Source organism: Mauremys mutica, chromosome 2 (assembly GCF_020497125.1).
Source record: "Mauremys mutica isolate MM-2020 ecotype Southern chromosome 2, ASM2049712v1, whole genome shotgun sequence".
NCBI lineage: Eukaryota > Metazoa > Chordata > Testudines > Geoemydidae > Mauremys > Mauremys mutica.
In genome coordinates this window covers 100,575,859-100,594,262 of record NC_059073.1, presented here as the reverse complement: position 1 = coordinate 100,594,262, position 18,404 = coordinate 100,575,859, and positions in this window count along the sequence as shown.

Sequence of the window (18,404 nt, the reverse complement as noted above, 5' to 3'; positions counted from 1 at the left end):
TCTCCTTCTGCCTATATAATCTGTCCTACATATTTATGAATTTTATGATTTATTTTTTATACTTCTGCCTCTGGTCCTTTTATCTCTGTCCAGCTGGGCACAGTCATGGCCTGAAAAGGTTTTAAAAGCTTGTGTCTGCACTGGTTCCTCTTGCTTCTGTCTCTGAAGTCTCCACCTTTCCCTTCTCCTCCCCAAGTTTTTCTTTCCCTTTTCTAATCTCTTTTTCACTAGCTCTGCTTTCCCCCCTATCATAGTTATCCCTCATCCCCTAGTTCTTCTGAAGCATCCTGCCTGTCTGATTTCCTCCTGAGGGGGCTATAACAGGCCTGAAAACATTCTCTTAGCACTGAAGCCTTTGGCATCCTGAAGATCCCAGGGTCCAGAGTTTTGAGTAACCTGAAGGTTTAATAAGAGCTGCTGCCTCAGGACTGGAGCACTCTTTCTTTTGCACCATTCAAGGAATGGACAGGATTTCTGCTCTAACAAGCTAACAGATAGCCAGCATCACCCGGGGGCATTGTATCTGTCAGGAGAGATGCTGATGTAATGTGTTCATAGCACAGCAGCACCTTTAAAGGCTAGGTGACCATTTGTACTAAATTCTAGCACAACCAGGATAAAATCCTGGCTATAGTACAACCAGCGGGGATATTATAATATTGTGAAAAACAGGATGATCTGACTACAACGTTTACATTTCTTATCTGACATTTTCATATCTTTCTTCAGGGCACAGACAAAACACATTAGAGATTGGAGACAGACATAACAAAGCCTGGGATTTGCGTGCACCTCTCAAAGGTAAAAACTCAAAGTTCAGAACTGTGCTGTGCTCCAATTAAAAGAGATGTAAAAAGGTCTGAGTAGTAAAAACACCTGATGTGAACAGAGAGAGACAAAAGATGGCAAACAATAAATTAAGTTTATCACATAATCCATCAAGTGAGACTGGAGACAAGTACTTGTAATACACAGTAAGGGGTGCATTTCAATCTTGCATCCACAGTGGATATTCATAGTGTATATTCTGCAATCCATTTTATTTGATCTAATCTAGATCAAATCATTCTATGGTGATTTCTAAGGCTCCTTTTTTGTTGGTATCAATGGAAGCTGCATTCAAGGAATGACTTCAGGATTGCATTACAGAATCTAATGTAGATTGCAAGGGAGAAGTTTGCCCAAACTGCTTGAAGAGGATTTTTTTTAAAGTATTCCTTAATTTGTATAATGGGTTAGCTGATAATTAGCAGGGTGGCTGGGCTTTTCACATTTGAAAAGTCTCAAATACAGTGCATCTCCAATTCCAGAGTATAGAATTTTGTAGTGTGCAAACAAACACACATCATGCTCACTTACCTCTAATAACTGCACAGCATTCTTCTGCTATTGAACCATCTGTACTTTTTAGTTTTGAGTCTTAGTTCATGCAGATATACAGGTTGATTCTGTAATGATGTACAGATGAATGCTGAGGGACATACCTAATTGACAGTAACACTTAGTCCCAATGAATACCGAGAACACAGCATCTAAACGTCATTAACTCTTCAGATAAATGTTGTTGGTCTTGGAAGGATGAAATAATGACAAGGAAACTATAGCCCACTCATTGATGGGGAATTCAAACATCTAAGAAATGCATTTTTAAGGAAAAAGTAAAATGGTAACTCATTTTAGGGACTGGGAAGGCAAAAGGCAAACCACCATGTTGAGCCGCTTGCTAGTGAGGCAACCAGGTACATTAGAAGAACTTGCAATGAGTATTATAGAAGTGCACATGTGGATGTTTGCTTTGTGGATTAAGGTGAATACAGAGCACTTTGTATACTGAGCAAGTCATGATGTTGATGTTAGTAATCCTCCTTCCCAGAGACATTAGAAATACTTTAAATTATTAGGATGATGGCCAGAATTTCTGTAGCCCATGATTTTACCTGAATTCCACCATTTCAGGATTCTTTTGAATTTTGATTGTCAGTGGTTCCAGTGTTAACACCAAGAAGAATAAGTAGCATGGACACACTTGGTAGGTCTGCCTTACAGGAATTAAATCTGCCAAACTGGGCTCAAACCTGCTAGACTGAGGTCTGATGAACTGAGGGCTTAATTGCACTGATAGTCTCTATGTCTGTTCTTGGTTCAATGTAACTAAGAGGTTTCGTGCATGCCATACATCTTTTCAATCTATCAAGTATTTCAGATAAAGAGGACCAGTGTTTTTCAGGTTTTTTTTATTGCTAAAACATGAGGGTAGACCGAATTATACAGCATGAGCAGCTGAGGGTCAGGTACCAAGATATGCAGTAAAATTCGTCCATACGGGTAAAAATCAGCCACTGTAAGGCAATGTACCACACACCTGCCTGGTAAACAGCACTGTGGGATGCTTCTTATTACTGCTTCCTGTGTGCGAGTGAGCAAGTGTTATGAATGGCAGCGAATGTACTAGCTTGATTATGGGCCAACATTGCCTCTGTTCCCAAAAACCCTGTCAAATCCATTCTGATCTGGTGAAACCTCTAGCACACTGCTGTGTTCCATCACTGTATTCCATTTGCCAGCATACTTGAGCAACTCTGCCTGTGCAAAGCATGCATTGCTACTGTCATCCTTCACCCTTACATAGATCAGGGCAGGATTTAGTCTTAACTATAAGATAATATCTCCATTTAATAAAAAGCCCATAGAGGAAGACGGTTTGTATGTAGCTTTCCAGAAGACACAAGTGTAAGATTAGCTAAACTTCTGTGGATGAGATTAGCTTTACCACTGCCCAAGTTAAGATAATACTGTGACCATTGCTGCTGTTTCCCTGCATGCAGTTACATTTTTTTTTTGCATAGCTCTTTGACCTCTTTTACGATATCAAAATCAATTAACATCTTATACTTCTACTTGGTTCCTTGAGCCCCATCACATTAGAGAAGCAGTTTCACTCTGGGTTATGATATTAACTCAGTATATCAATACATGCTGCTAAGAAAGGAGAGCCTCAGAGAACGTATGAATCAGACTAAGAGGAAAGAAAAAAGGTAGATGAATGTAAGCTTCCCTAAAACAAATACATTAACATAAAAGCATAAAAGTTCCTCCTATGCTGAGGCACACACAAAACCAGAATGCACTGTGTAGACATTATTCAGTCTCTGTATGTTGATAAAATGAATTGAAATTGTCTCTGCTAGCACCTGAAAATATAAAACAAATTACAAACTAACGGGAAATAGCAACACTAGGAACAGAAATACGGACCATTGATAGGTCTTATGTGAGCGTGCCATTCTTCACGTCCCAGCCTTAATGAATTAAAACTAAAAATAAAACGTATCACCTTTCATCCAGGGACCTAAAACTATTTGTTTAAGGTGGGTATTAGCTCCATTTTACAATTGGGGAACCTGAGTCACAGATAAGCAACTTATCTGTGATCACACAGCAAATCTGTAGCAGAGTCAGGAAAGAAAGAAGCCAGGCTGGCTGGCTCCCAGTCCAATGTACCGGTCATTTCAGCATGCTGCCTACACTAGCTTGTCTCCCATCTCCATATAAACTGTTGCTGCCAATGGCTGTCAACAACAGTTTCACTTTATTCCTATCCCCCACATTCACCTGTCCTTCAAAACTGTTTATATGGAGTACAGATGGAGAACTGTTTTCAGAACTATTACTTGTTCCATCAGGGCTCAATAACAGTTCCTCTAATGTTGTAAGGGGAAAAAAAATCTCTCATCTAAACTAGAAGTTTAATCATTTCAGAGAGGGGAAGCCAGAGGGAATCTGTTTCTGACAGTACTGTCCCCAAGAGGTCATTTTCTGCTATACTATAATTATGTCTTCATGCCCATTCAGTCCATTGCCTCTCTGCTGTGACCAACAAGATATTGCTAATGGCAGGTGATTTTTGTATGGTGAGGACTTGAGCACTAAGAAATGTCCTGTTTTGGTCACCGATAGCCAGGAAACCTTTGAGGATGGAAAAAACATGATTTTTTTTTAATATAACCGCAAATAACATTTTGCTTTCCTCCCTCCCACTGTGTTCTGCATACTGAAAAATCTCTAGAGATTTGATAATGTGACTTGGTATCCTAGAACATCTTGTCTTAATGTGGCTTAATGTAGTGCAGTACAACACAATTAATCACCTGCAAAGTTAAACCAGAGAAGAGTTCACGGAGGCAAGCTGCCTTGAAAGATGTATACATGCAAAAGACTCACTGCTGCCTATCACAAACAGATTAAGATCTTTTTCCCCTGCCTATTCCTTCATGGCTAATGATGAACACACAATCTGCACAAACAAGCAATTTCTCCTGCTGCCTTCAGGAAAAAGCAAGTAACAGGTAATTGGTCTTGGGACCGGGACACATCTCTAGAAAAAGCCAAGCTTCAAAGGATCTGATTTACAGCTATTATTAAGGCAAACAAGAGAAATATGCACAATCTTCCACTTTTACTCTATGCACCAAACATTAATAATCATAATAATGCAGATTCACTATAGCTGAGCCAAATTTTGAATAGTGCTGAGACTGTGCAACCACTCTTAAAGTAGTTGGGAGGTGCAGATGCTTAGCGCCTCTCAGAATTTGTCCTACGTGTGGAAATAAATTGTGTATATTCATATAAAAAAGAATTACATCTCTAGTCTTTGAGAAAAGAAATTAAGTACCTGGTCCAGCAGCCCTAAATATCATGAGTTGTCCAAGTGAAGTTTATAAGGTTACCCAAGAGTAAGAGCATCTGGATTGAGCACCAAATAACCTCATATTCCACACTGGAAATCAAGACTTTACACTGTAATCTTAGCCCTAGAGTCAGCTTGAACATCCATTCAGTGTAATCTATGCATGAAGTGTTAGAAAATTTGAAATGAACCGGATCAATAATTCTTCAGAAAAGCAATACTCTGTTGTTTTCATTAGGAGCTGGTCGCTGTAATGCAAAATGAAATGTCACCATAATCTTCCTTCTCATATAAATAACAACTGTTTATGGGTGCAGTTATTTAATAACTTAGACTCATGACATAGCTGAAATCTGTACTCAGTGTCATGTTTGTTATAGTTTCTAAAATACACTTTGTTTGTTGGAAATTAAAGGCCAACAACTAATTTTGCAGTGTTGTACGTGATTAATTGTTGTATAACTATTATACAAATGCTGTTGTCAGCATAATTGGATTAATTGTGCTTAAAGTAACTTTTGTGTAAATTTGGAGTATGGTAACTTAATTGATTTAAGTGGAATTATTCTGGATTGACAATGTTTAGTAAATAGCAGAATTTTGGCTAATAAGCCTTCAAAATAGGGGTGTCAAGCTCATTTGGTAGAGAGGGCAAAATTTTATGTTTAATTATGGTCTGTGGTATAATGTCAAGAGTATGTATTCTCTGCAGTATAGAGTGAAATGCCTTCTGGTGTCAGTAGGGGATTTGCAGAGATTAAGAAGAGAATACAGCCTTTATGTAGCAACTAAATGTTTAGTTAAGTATTTGTTTGGTGCCATATTGTCATATTAACTCAGTATGAAAATATGCTCCCCTTCAGCTCCATTGCTATTTCTGCCTTTTGTTTTTCTTCCTTCCCACTCTTCCTTCCTATGTTTGACACTAGAGTATCAACATTGGTCTTTAAAGCCAATACTCCTATCAAATTGATAGGGGTGAGCAGAATTGAAGCCTCTGAATCAACATTTCAGGCTGCATGCAGACTCAGGCAGATAGCACTGCATCAGTTACACTCTGTTTACATTTGGAAAGTTATCTCTGTAGCAATGCAGGGCTGGAAATTTACCTTTTTTTAGAATGAAAGCTTAGACTCTGGAGAATCTGAATATATAATTGCATGCCACATTGTTAATAATAATAATAATAGCTAGATCCAATAAATACATCACGTGGGCAAGATCCAGCCCATTGGATGTCTGTGTGTTTGACACCTGGCTCTCTTTTACTTAGCAATATGTGATTTAAAATTACAATTTTAAAACTTGTAAACTTTTTGCGTTCAGATTTTTCATACCCCTCAAAGCAAAGGGTATTAATACCATGTATATGACTGACATTTAAAACCCATTATAAATGATCTAAAATGACTTTCATAATAATCGGCATGTCATGAATTTATGGTCCAGTGAAGTACCAGGGCTAGTAACTAATGCTGCATGCCATTAGAAAAAGAAGATTTCAGCTAACCAGTGGAGAAGGTAGCTGTTAATTGATACTAATAGGTGACTATATATATTAGATCTTAAATCTGACAATGATTCAGGATTGCCTAATACCAGTCCTGGACCCTGGACCATTGTAATTTACGTGTGCTAAAGCTATAGAAACTTCCATGTCCTTTGCCATCCTACCAGGGGGAAATACAGGGTCACAGATGTACAGGGGGATGATCTAGTGGGTAAAGTGCTGATTTGAATGAATTCTCCTCCTCTCCAACCCAAGAAATTCTTTAACCATAATTTCATCTCCAATCCCTGCAACTTCCTTTATTCCTCTTCACCAGGCATGAATGTTCTAATGTCCAGTTACCATTGATTTACACAGCCTGTTGGGGCATACATTTGTCAGGATTTGGCACTTTCTTTGTTCATTTGAAGTAATCCATAATCTACAGCTAGTAGGGGGATGAGCTACTACAGCTTTCTGACTTTAGAGGGTAATGTTTGTGATGGAAAAATTTAGTCCTGTTCCTTGAACAAATCAGATTACATCAGAGGATAGAATTGAGGATGAGAGGTAGGGCTAGGTTATGTTTCAGCGAGACTTGGTGGGCCCTGTGGTGCCTCAGCTACAGGATTGTAGCAGGTACAATTTCAGCATTCCAGCTTGCAGAGGGGACAGCCTGTGACTTGTAGTCATTATTTTGTTAATTGCATTTTACCCTGATAATGTTAACAATTTTTACTTAGTGTAACCTCTTTAATTGAAATAGTTTCTAACATGTGTCTGCCCTTCTCTCTGCCAGACTAGGAGAAAAGTTCCTTTTGTGTGTGTGGATGTGTTGGATGTCCAATGACTCTGTTAATTGGAACATCTACAGGACTTTCATTCAGGCTTCCTGGTGCAGTGGTCCTGGTTAACCAGTCCAAGCAATTTCTATGCACCACTGCTAATACAGGCCCATCAGACGCGTGTGTGTTTGTGTGTGTGTATGTTTCCTTATTATGGAAAGGATTCTGTTTCCTTATATGCATTCAGCTTGCTCTAAATTTTCTTTATTACAAGTTTTAGTACCATTCTTGATTGGACCTTTAAAAGAGAGAGAGAGAGAGAGATAATAAACCATTTAATTATTCCAGGATGCAGGGGTGGCTCCAGGCCCCAGCACGCCAAGCGTGTGCTTGGGGCGGCATGCCGCAGGGGGTGCACTACTGGTCGCCGGGAGGGCGGCAGGCGGCTCTGGTGGACCTCCCGCAGGCGTGCCTGCGGAGGGTCCGATGGTCCCGCGGCTCCGGTGGAGCATCCGCAGGCATGCGACCAGACCGGCGACAGGCAAAGCACCCTCCGCGGCATGCCACCGTGCTTGGGGCAGCGAAATGGCTAGAGCCACCCCTGCCAGAATGGGAATTTTTCCAGGGATATCACACTTCCTATCTCAGAAATTTCAGACATCAATGATAATTAAGTTACAGTGCTCTTTCTTCTCAAGGAAAATAATTTGGTGCATTATTCACAGCTCTGTAGGACAATTACTACGATAGATTGTATACTTCAGATGCCTCGCTTTACTCTCCTGTGACTGTTTTCTAAGTAAGAATGCTTAGCTCAGAAATACACACAATGCAAAAAGTTATTAACAGTATCACTTCTGAATTATTTTAACCACCATAACAAAGTCTCACATTGGAACAGTTTGGAATAAAACCAATACTTGCAGTAACAGGAGACTGGGTTAATAGAGTGAAAGCTTGACAGAGGAGATGGACATTTTGAAAATGAGGAAAAACTACAGTTGTATGCAGTGTTAATGTAACCATGTTAGTACCAGGATATTAGAAGAAAAAAGTGGGTAAAGTAATATCTTTTATTGGACCAACTTCTGCCAATCTCTATGTGAAAGCTCAAAAGCTTGTCTCTCTCACCAACAGAAGTTGGTCCAGTAACAGATATTACCTCTCCCACTTTGTCTCTCTGAAAAACTACAGAGGCAGCCTGGAGGTATGGGTGGATTTGGTTTAGTGAGTGGAAGGAGTGGGGAACAGAGAAGGGAATAAATGGGGTGCAGTGAGAGAGGTAGGGTCTGAATGAAGATGCAACCTGGAAGATTCTGTCATTGGGTAACTGGCCCTTTTAGAAGGGAAGCTCACTCCAGTCTACCCATAGCTAATGAATGTCCACCATCTTGAGGATAAGTGATTTTCCAGCTGGCTCTTTGATCTGAGAGTTCAATGTGCCCATATAGTGGAACATTGCCAGTTTATCTCCTTGTTTCCATAGTATCTTTTGGGAGTGAAGCGCTTGGTATATTTGCCCTTTTTTTTCTCTAAACATTTCAGTCAAGTGTGTCTTTTCTTACTCTCTTAAAATGATGGCAATAAGTTACTCACCTATCTCATAAGGGTGTTGTGGGACTTCTTTAATGCCTGTGAAGCACTCTGAAGATGAAAAGTGCTATATAAATTCTAAGTATAATTATCAGTAAGTCAAAAATATTTAAGTGGGCTTTAAACTACTTTACAATATTCCATAATATTTTGGGGAGTACCATATTGGCATCTTTTATATCCCAGGCCATCTTTTCAATGACATGCTAGCTAATTACAGAGAAAACTGCTTTCCCCACATGAATAGAAAGGAAGTAGAATTCGGCAATGGAATGTCACAGGGTAGCTAGCTGTCTGAAGGAGAGAGACAGCTAGCCTGGCTCCCAAAGGAGAATGAGGCAATCCAGATCCACTGGTAAGTAGCTAATTACCTACCCCAAAGTTAATAAGTTAAGGAACACATGGCCTAATAAAGGCTTACGAAGACTCAGTCAAAAGGCCTCAGAAGACAGGGAGGAAGCTCCTGAGGAGACAGACTTCTCAGGAGAGTTGTTTTTAAAGAGCTCATCAGGAAAGGTCCTCCTGGAAAGAGCAGGATCTAAAAGAAGCAAAGCGCTAGGGTAGGCTCAGTCCCATCAAAAGGATTTTACCCGGTTGTGTTAAGAGGTCGAGGTCATTGGGAACTTTACGCTGCTCCAGGGTGGAGTTGTAGCATTTTCACCTCTGCAGGTTACCTGAATCCAGAGAAGGTACCCTTACCCAGGTGATATTAGGAGGCCAGACTCCAGAAGAAGATTCTGGGTCTAAAGGACCTTACTAGTGAAGAGCCTAGATGGTGAAAAAGGAGGGACTCAGATACAGGCAGACTAAGATTAGCCCCTTCCCCCCACCCCGCGCAACTAGGATGCTGAAGTGAGGCTTGTTTGCATACATGTCTGGCCTTTGATTTAATAAACTAGACTCCTGCAGGGGCACTGTTCACTATATACAAGTTTATGTACAAGTGAAATCATTGATAGCCAATAGGAAGAAATTGAGGCAGGGATGCAACCATGGTTCTGTATCAGGGCATTCCTGGAGCCAGTGCCCACTGTAACAAAGAACCACATTACTAGCAAGGTAGTGGTAATTTGGAGTGGGTTCAGAAAACAACAAAAATGAACAGGAGCTAGAGAGAGTGACTATGAAGGAAGACTAATAAAACTGAATGTGTGCAGTAGAGATAGTAAAAATGCAGAATTTCTGTTCCATGGAAAATTCCAATATTTCAGAATATTTTTTGTCAAACTGGAACAAAAAGTCAAAACTTTGTAATTCCCCAGGAAATAACATTTCTGAGAAAAATCATTTTGATTTTGACTTTATTTTTATATCTTATATTAGTTTCAATTTTATTTTATAAATTGCTTTGGAAAATGTTACTCGAATTGTTTTGATTTTTTATAATTGGTATTCTAATTTGTTTAGTAAATTGGTACTTGGTTTGCTGAATTGATTTTCTAACTGGTCATTTTTCAGTTGTTGTTATTAGTTTGATAATTGAGATACATATATTTTAGATTTTAGATTTTCAAAATAAAAAATCATAGTTTTATGTTCCAATAAGGTTGTTCAGCTAGTCTAAGTGATCACTAAGGGGAACCTTGGTGTCAGCAAATAGTTGATGGGCTATAAATATCAAGAATGGAGATTAAATTATTAAAGTGGCACCCAGAGGTAGGACTTTAATTAACAAACTGAATAAATTCCCCAACAGAGGGAGGGGATTACTTGAGAAATAGTCTTCCAAGGAAAGCTTTGGAAGACCCAGAATTTGAGACTTTTAAAATTAGACTATATAAAACGTTAGAAAATGTATTTTAGAGAATGGTCCCACACTGTCAGTAGAGCTGGAAAAAATTTCCCACTGATATCTATTCAAATATTGATGTAAAAATTTTTTTTTACTATGTGCACTCTACTTTTTTTTGCTTTCTGTGCATGTATGTACCCACAGGAATGCTCACTAAAAGGAGAATTTGAAACTAATATTGGAAGATATTCACAGAAAATGATTTTTTAATTCTTTGGTGGAAATGTTTATACCAAGCACTTAATTCTAATAGTCATACTCATCCAATCAGGAGACCAAAATATACAAAGTAACTTATTTGTACTATCAAAACATCTTATCTGTTGACATTTCAGCTATCATATATTTACAACAGACTGCTTGTAAATAAACTGTAGACCGGGATTATTCATGGAACTTTGGTGAACAATTTCAGATATATACATTCAAGAAAATCATGGTATTGCAGAGAAAACACAAACAGTAGGTGAAAAAAGATGAATCAGTACATGCATGTACTATTTGCCAAGCACTAACTGGCAGAGAAAAAGATTAGATGGTCCTGTCATTCTTTTCCATTTCTAATTTACATGAGTTATTAATAGAATTTAAATTATTTTTTCTCATGATAATAATTGTTGCCACCTCTTCTAATTGTATGTAACCCTTCTGCCGGGCCGAAACAATAGCAGCAAGGGCCGGGTTCAATACATAGGGGTCCCTTCCCCCACAACATAATGCAAACCAGCTCGAGCCCCCACCCAGTGACCTTGGAAAATCTTACACACACCCCTGGGCGCCTCGAGGAGGCAATACTTCTCGCAAGCACAGACTTTTGGTGTAGCAGAAAAGGTTTAATTACATGAGATAAACAACAAGCATTAAACTGGGAAAATACCTCAACTAGAGTTCATAGGTCAAACCATGAGCAAAGACCCACCCCAGCAAATTGGGCCGTGTCCTTCTCTTGGGGCCCTTGAGTCCAGCAACCCCCAAATCACCCACAGTCCCAAAAGTCCCACAATCCAAAAGTCTCTGTCCCGGGTCAGTGCAGCCCCAGAGTTCAAGAGTCTCTCTGCAGAGGTCCCCCTCCCCAGCCTGGGTAGAAAGGGGCACCTTACGTGGATTCAGGGCCAACTGCCCTGCCTCTTTGTGGGGTTCTGCTTCCACTAGTCATCCCCGCAAACAGCTCAGCTCCGCTTGCTCTGTGGGCTGCTCCGCTCTGCCAGCTGCTCTGGCCCACCAGCTGTTCTTTGAGCCACTCTAGCCGTCCTCACGAGCTTCTTGGCTCCACTCACCCAGGGCTGCACAAACTGCTCCACTCCGCTCTGCCAGCTACTCTGCTCCACGGTATTGCTTCAGGCTCCCCCACTCATAAGCACAGTACTCAGTGCTGTCAGCTCAGCAAGTCCAGCTCTTCAGTGATTTCAGCTCTTAGTGATTCCAGCTCATAGTAGGGGAGCCCCAGTGAGTTCAGCTCAGTAACCTGTATCTAGATTCTTAAGGGAATCAAAAATTTAACTCTGACATTCCACAGTGGAGAGAGGCACCAGTGGGACTGGTGCTTCTGGCTCACACAAGAAGCCTGCACCACTCAGTACAGATCTCTGTCCCCAGCCTCTTTCCTTTCAATGGGTTTTGGAACTCATGTGCCCCATCTAGCAAGCGCTATCCAGCTGACAATGAAACCCCCCATCACAAGACAATTTTGTAGTTCCCCATTTACCCAATCAGGGTGACAACATTTCATTCCTCCTGCCCCAATAACAACGAAATTGGGGCTCTCACAGCTGTGAAAATAACCATCCCATGCTGCTTTGCGGTATGCTAAATGGGGTGGGAGTGCCCATGCAAATAACCGAAATACCAATGCAACACTTTAAACTTCGTTCTGCACTCACCATAATTTACCACCAGATGTCAGGGTGGGGCTCATCCTGACTCTGCTTACATCTATGTAGTGGAAAGTTACTGTTAAACACAAGCTGATGTTGTAAATGATTTCTCTGAGCAACTAATCAACATGTATTACCAGGCTGCTAGACTTAATCCAATATTATAAAAACATGTAAGGTTAAAATTTTTAAAAAGAGGAAATATTGCACATGTGAGGAAAACTAGTGCACCCCAGCAATATTTCTGCATAGGCAATAAATTATTCTTGCTTGTGTTTTTAATTTGTTAATGCTATGCTTAATATCAAATTATTGTGCAACAAAATAAGAACACAGAAACACCTTTTGTCATCCTATGCTTGCCACTGCATCTGCAAAAAACAATACCTAGTTGCCTAACTGCACACTCAATTAGATATTTTTCCATGTATAGTTATCAAATTAAAGCTTTCAATTTGCAATGGATTGTAAATTTCTTGGGTTATTTCATAAAGTCGAGCGCAAAATCTTCACTTGAATATGTATGTGAAAAGTGCTTTTACACTTGCCTGAATTAATGTTCTGTTTTAAAGAAGTAGTGCAATGGTGCAATCTGGTATATACAGGTTGAGCCTTATGTCCACATGGGTTTCCAAAGAAGTTACTGGTGCTCTGCACAAGTTCAGGGGTCAACCAGCACAGATCAAATTGAAAGAGCAACTCTTAGGTCTGATCTACACTTGAGAATTGTACTAGTATAACTATGTTGGTTAGGGGTGTGATTTTTACCAATATAGCTATACCAGTACAAGCCCTAATGTGGATGCAATGATATCAGTTTAAAGATTCCCTTCCAATATGGGAATAGCTGTAACAGTATAAAGCACCTTTACAGAAATATAACTGTGTCCACAAGTGGTTTGTACTGCTTTAACTATACCAGTATAGAATTATTAAGAAGGAACACAAAACTAATCCAATGGCGGGCTTGCTGACCATATAGTATTTCATTATGTAAAATCCCCCTGATTTGAACTGGACCTTTGTGAACAAATTGATTGTAAAGGAAATCAGTACAGTTGCTGCAGTAGAGATGATAACAATACAGTGATCCTCTCTGGCCCAATCACCGAGTAATACAGTTTCTCACCCACCTAGACCCAGATATGCTGGTGGTTGAAGGGAACAGAAGTATGAGTACAGCTAAACCATTGTTTCCTCAATTATAGGTCACAATCAGTCAAACAAATAAAAATCTGCAGGCCTGGAGCTACTGCTAGGGAAAAGTAAACACCTAGTGAAAGACTCAGGGCAGGTCTACACTATGGGGGAAAATCGATATAAGATACGCAACTTCAGCTACGTGAATAACGTAGCTGAAGTCAAAGTATCTTATATTGAATTACCTACCGTCCTCACGGCACGGGTTCGATGTCCGAGGCTCTCCATGTCGACTCCGCTACTGCCGTTCGGGTTGGTGGAGTTACGGAGTCGACAGGAGCGCGTTCGGGGATCGATATATCGCGTCTAGATGAGACGCGATATATCGATCCCCGAGAAATCGATTGCTACCCGCCGATACGGCGGGTAGTGAAGACGTACCCTCTTATTCAACTTTACTGAGCTCCCAGTTAAATGGTGAGTGATGAAATTACATAGAGGCAAGTGAAAAATTATCCCTGACTTAGTATTTTCCCAAACACTTTTCCATTGTGCATGCTGTGATTCCATAGACAAATCAGCTTCTAACCCTCCCTCAAAACTCATAAACTTGGAAATCCAGGGCCTGCTTTTCTTCTAAGGGTATGTCTAACGTGAGTATTAACTAACTTGGGTTGAAATAGCAGTGAAGATGCAGGTTATTAGCTCAAGTTCAAAAGCAGGCTCCACAATCAGTTTGTACTCATGCTGCTAACCAGGGGCGGCTCTAGTAATTGCGCCGCCCCAAGCACTCCGCGGGGGGCGCTCTGGCGGTCGCCGGTCCCGCGGCTCCGGTGGACCTCCTGCAGACGTGCCTGCGGAGGGTCCGCTGGTCCCGCGGCTCCGGTGGACCTCCCGCAGGCACGCCTGCAGGAGGTCCACCGGAGCCGCCTGCCACCCTCCCGCGGCACGCCGCCCCAAGCGCGCGCTTGGCGCGCTGGGGTCTGGAGCCGGCCCTGCTGCTAACCTCAGTTAAAAGACAAATTGATGTCTTCACTGCTATTTTCACCTGTTGCCTTTTTTGTGCTGTGTAGACAGACCTACCCATCATTATGCTAGAGTAAATCAGGAATAGTTCCACTGACATCACTCGATTTACACCAGTGTCAGTGTAAATGAGAGAAGAATCAGTCCTCCAGACTTTACTTTTCTCATATATAAGACTACCTAGATAGGTTTATTTATATGATGCTGTAACAAAAGATCATTAACATTCATCCACACCGACATGGTTTTTAGTTCCTCTTGAGTCTCCAGCTAATGTTTAAGTACAGATTTTGGCAATAGGGACCTGTAGGTTTTTAAGGCATTAATGAGTTTGGGCTGCAGCCTCTTTCTTTCTCAAGTATATAAAAACATGTAGGCTGTGAGTCAATCAAGCTTGCTTATGTTTTCTGTGGCAATGTAGAGTGGAACTGCTGTTAACTAAACAAAAAGGAGCACTGAGCAGTTGTCTTACACTGGTGTGTATAACGGTGTGTATAACGGTATTTTGTGTTCATGTAAGAACAATGGCACCAAAAAGTGTTAATCCCAGATCACTCAGGCAAAATGCCTGTAATCAGCAGGAGTGAGCCTGCATAGATCGCTGCCATTATTAAAAGCAGCAAACAGATAATCATCTTGTTCATTAGTTGTCAGAGCTGATCCAAGAATAGGAGCCTTCCAAAGCTAATGTTTTATTGCTTAGGAGTGAAAACTCGGTATACTGTGTGAATTGGAGGTGGCAATTGCTGAAGTAATCATTATAGACTGTTATAATTTTAGAGTAGTTCCACTTAAATCAATGTAATTATTCTGGATTTACGCTGTTGTAATTAAGAGCAGAATATGATTCACTAAATTTAGCTGCTATGGATTAATCTTCTAGGCTAATTGTTAGATGTAAAATTAAGTATGGAGCATTCCAGTATATACTGTTGGTGGTTGATAATATAATCCTTGTTTGTATTACTACATGTAACAAGTTGACAAAGTGAATTTTGAATGCAAGTGAAATGCATTCTGTGTCTGCATACTGTTCTGTCTCTGTGTGCAAGGAAAAACATGTTTTTAAAAACAAAAATCAAAACTAACCTACTGGCTTGATTCACCATTCTTAATTACTCTTTTATGCCAGTTTTACAATTGTGTTGTCATAGGTCTTACCCCCACTTGGAGCTGTTGGGTTCCAATGTGGGGACCTGCCTTGGTTTCCCTCTAAACTAAAATCCTAGTTTAGATCTAGTAAAAGCTGCCACCACCCAATCAGGAATGTGGATTGGGACACAGTCCTTCCCCAAAATCCTTGGGGATCCCAAGAGCCCCAAATCCATGGAGTTCTTACACCCAGGAGAAATAAACCATTCCCCCGTTTCCTCCCCCCTCCCTTTTCCTAGGAGAGACACCGGGATCTAACTATAGAGGGATACCTCCCTCCTCTTTCCCTGAGAATCCACCCAAGGAAAGACCAACCAAGTCCTTAATAGAAAAGAATTTATTAAAGAATAAAAAAGAAAGTCACTGTCTCTGTCCCCAAGATGGAACAATATACAGGGTCTAAACTTATCAATCTCTGGAGAGAATTCCCCCTCCTTTCTTTCTCAGTAAAAGCAATACAGTACAGACTTAAAGAAATTCTATAGCAAAACACAGAATTGCAAATACAGAAATAAAAGTATAAGAATACTAGTTCCTTGCTAATACTCACTAGCTTGAATAGAAGAATTTATTGCAGAAACCTGGGAGGACTTGATTAAGATGTCTGGACTCTCTTAATTCCCAAGAGAGACTCTCCAAAAAAACAAAGAACAGGGAATAAAAACTTCCCTCTACAGGGATTTGAAAATATCTTGTCCCTCATTGGTCCTCTGGTCAGGTGTCCACAGGTACTGCTTGTTAACCCTTTACAGGTAGACAAAAACCTTAACCCTGAACTAACTGTTTATGACACGCCCCCCAAATCGCCAACAGTGGGAACTACTGGTGGTGATTTCCTCCTAGAACTGTAAAATAAACAGATTACTAAAACACATGCAGTATTACATATACTACTAAGCACGTAAACATGTCAAGAACACTTTTTAACCACTTGATTCTGGGAAACTTTCACGAGAGAGTGCATCAGCAACTTTGTTGGAAGCTCCTGAAATGTGTTGAATTTCAAAATCAAAGTCTTGGAGAGCTAAGCTCCAGCGGAGAAGTTTCTTGTTGTTTCCCTTGTTAGTGTGAAGCCACTGTAGCGCAGCATGGTCAGTTTGTAGCTGGAACCGCCGTCCCCAAACGTATGGGCGTAGCTTTTCCAGGGCATACACAATGGCGTAATATTTTTTCTCACTGATGGACCAGTGGCTTTCCTTCTCAGACAGTTTCTTGCTGAGAAACACGACAGGATGGAAGTTGTGATCCGGTCCTTCCTGCATTAGAACTGCTCCTACCCCACGTTCAGATGCATCGGTGGTTACTAGGAAGGGTTTGTCAAAGTCCGGGGCCCTTAACACAGGGTCAGACATGAGCGTCGCCTTAAGCTGGGTAAAGGCTTTCTGACACTCATCAGTCCACTTAACAGCATTTGGCTGCATTTTTCTGGTTAGATCAGTTAGTGGGGCAGCGATTTGGCTGTAGTGTGGTACAAATCACCTGTAATATCCGGCCAAACCTAAGAAGGATTGGACCTGTTTCTTTGACCGTGGGACAGGCCAGTTTTGGATAGCCTCCACCTTGGCCTGTAGGGGGTTAATGGTTCCTCGACCCACCTGGTGCCCTAGGTAAGTCACTCTGTTTTGGCCTATTTGACACTTTTTGGCCTTAACAGTTAGTCCTGCCTGCCTGATGCGCTTAAAGACCGTTTCCAGGTGTTCTAGGTGTTCGGGCCATGAATCAGAAAAAATGGCCACATCATCGAGGTAGGCAACTGCACATTCTCCCAGTCCTGCTAGTAGACCATCTACTAGCCTTTGGAAGGTGGCGGGTGCATTCCGCAGTCCGAACGGAAGCACATTAAATTCATACACCCCTGCATGGGTGATGAACGCAGATTTTTCTTTGGCGGGTTCATCTAGTGGTACTTGCCAGTACCCCTTGGTTAAATCTATTGTGGAGATGAACTGGGCACGTCCCAGTTTCTCCAATAGTTCATCGTTGCGTGGCATTGGGTAGTTGTCAGGGCGAGTAAAAGCATTAAGCTTTCGGTAGTCCACACAAAAGCGTATTTCCCCATCTGGTTTGGGAACTAGAACCACTGGAGATGCCCATGCACTGGTAGAAGGGCGGATGATACCCATCTCCAGCATGTTTTCAATCTCCCATTTTATAGCAACTTGGGCATGAGGTGACACCCGGTAGGGTGGGGTTCTAATCGGGTGAGCATTACCTGTGTCAGTGGTGTGGTACGTTTGCTCAGTCCATCCTGGGTTGGCTGAGAACAAAGAGCCGAAGTGAGTGCACAGCTCCTTGATCTGTTGCCGCTGTAGACGTTCCAGGGTTGTGGAGAGGGTCACCTCTTCCACACCACCATTTCTTTTTCCTTCGTAGTAGACACCTTCAGGCCACTCAGCGTCATCTCCTCTCTGGGCTGTAAACTGACAGACCTGGAATTCTCTGGGGTAAAAGGGCTTTAAAGAGTTAACATGGTACACTTTAGGTTTTAAGGAGGAATTAGGAAATGCAATGAGGTAGTTAACAGCTCCCAGGCGCTCCTGGACCGTGAATGGTCCTTCCCATGACGCTTCCATCTTATGGGCCTGTAGGGCCTTCAAGACCATGACCTGGTCTCCTACCTTGAAGGAACGCTCTCTGGTATGTCTATCATACCAGACCTTTTGCTCTGCTTGAGCATCCTTTAGGTTTTCTTTAGCAAGGGCCAAAGAGTGTCGGAGGGTGTTTTGTAGGTTACTTACAAAGTCTAGAATGTTAGTTCCTGGAGAAGGCGTAAACCCCTCCCATTGTTGCTTCACCAACTGTAATGGCCCCTTAACCTCATGGCCATACACAAGCTCGAATGGTGAGAATCCTAAACTGGGAT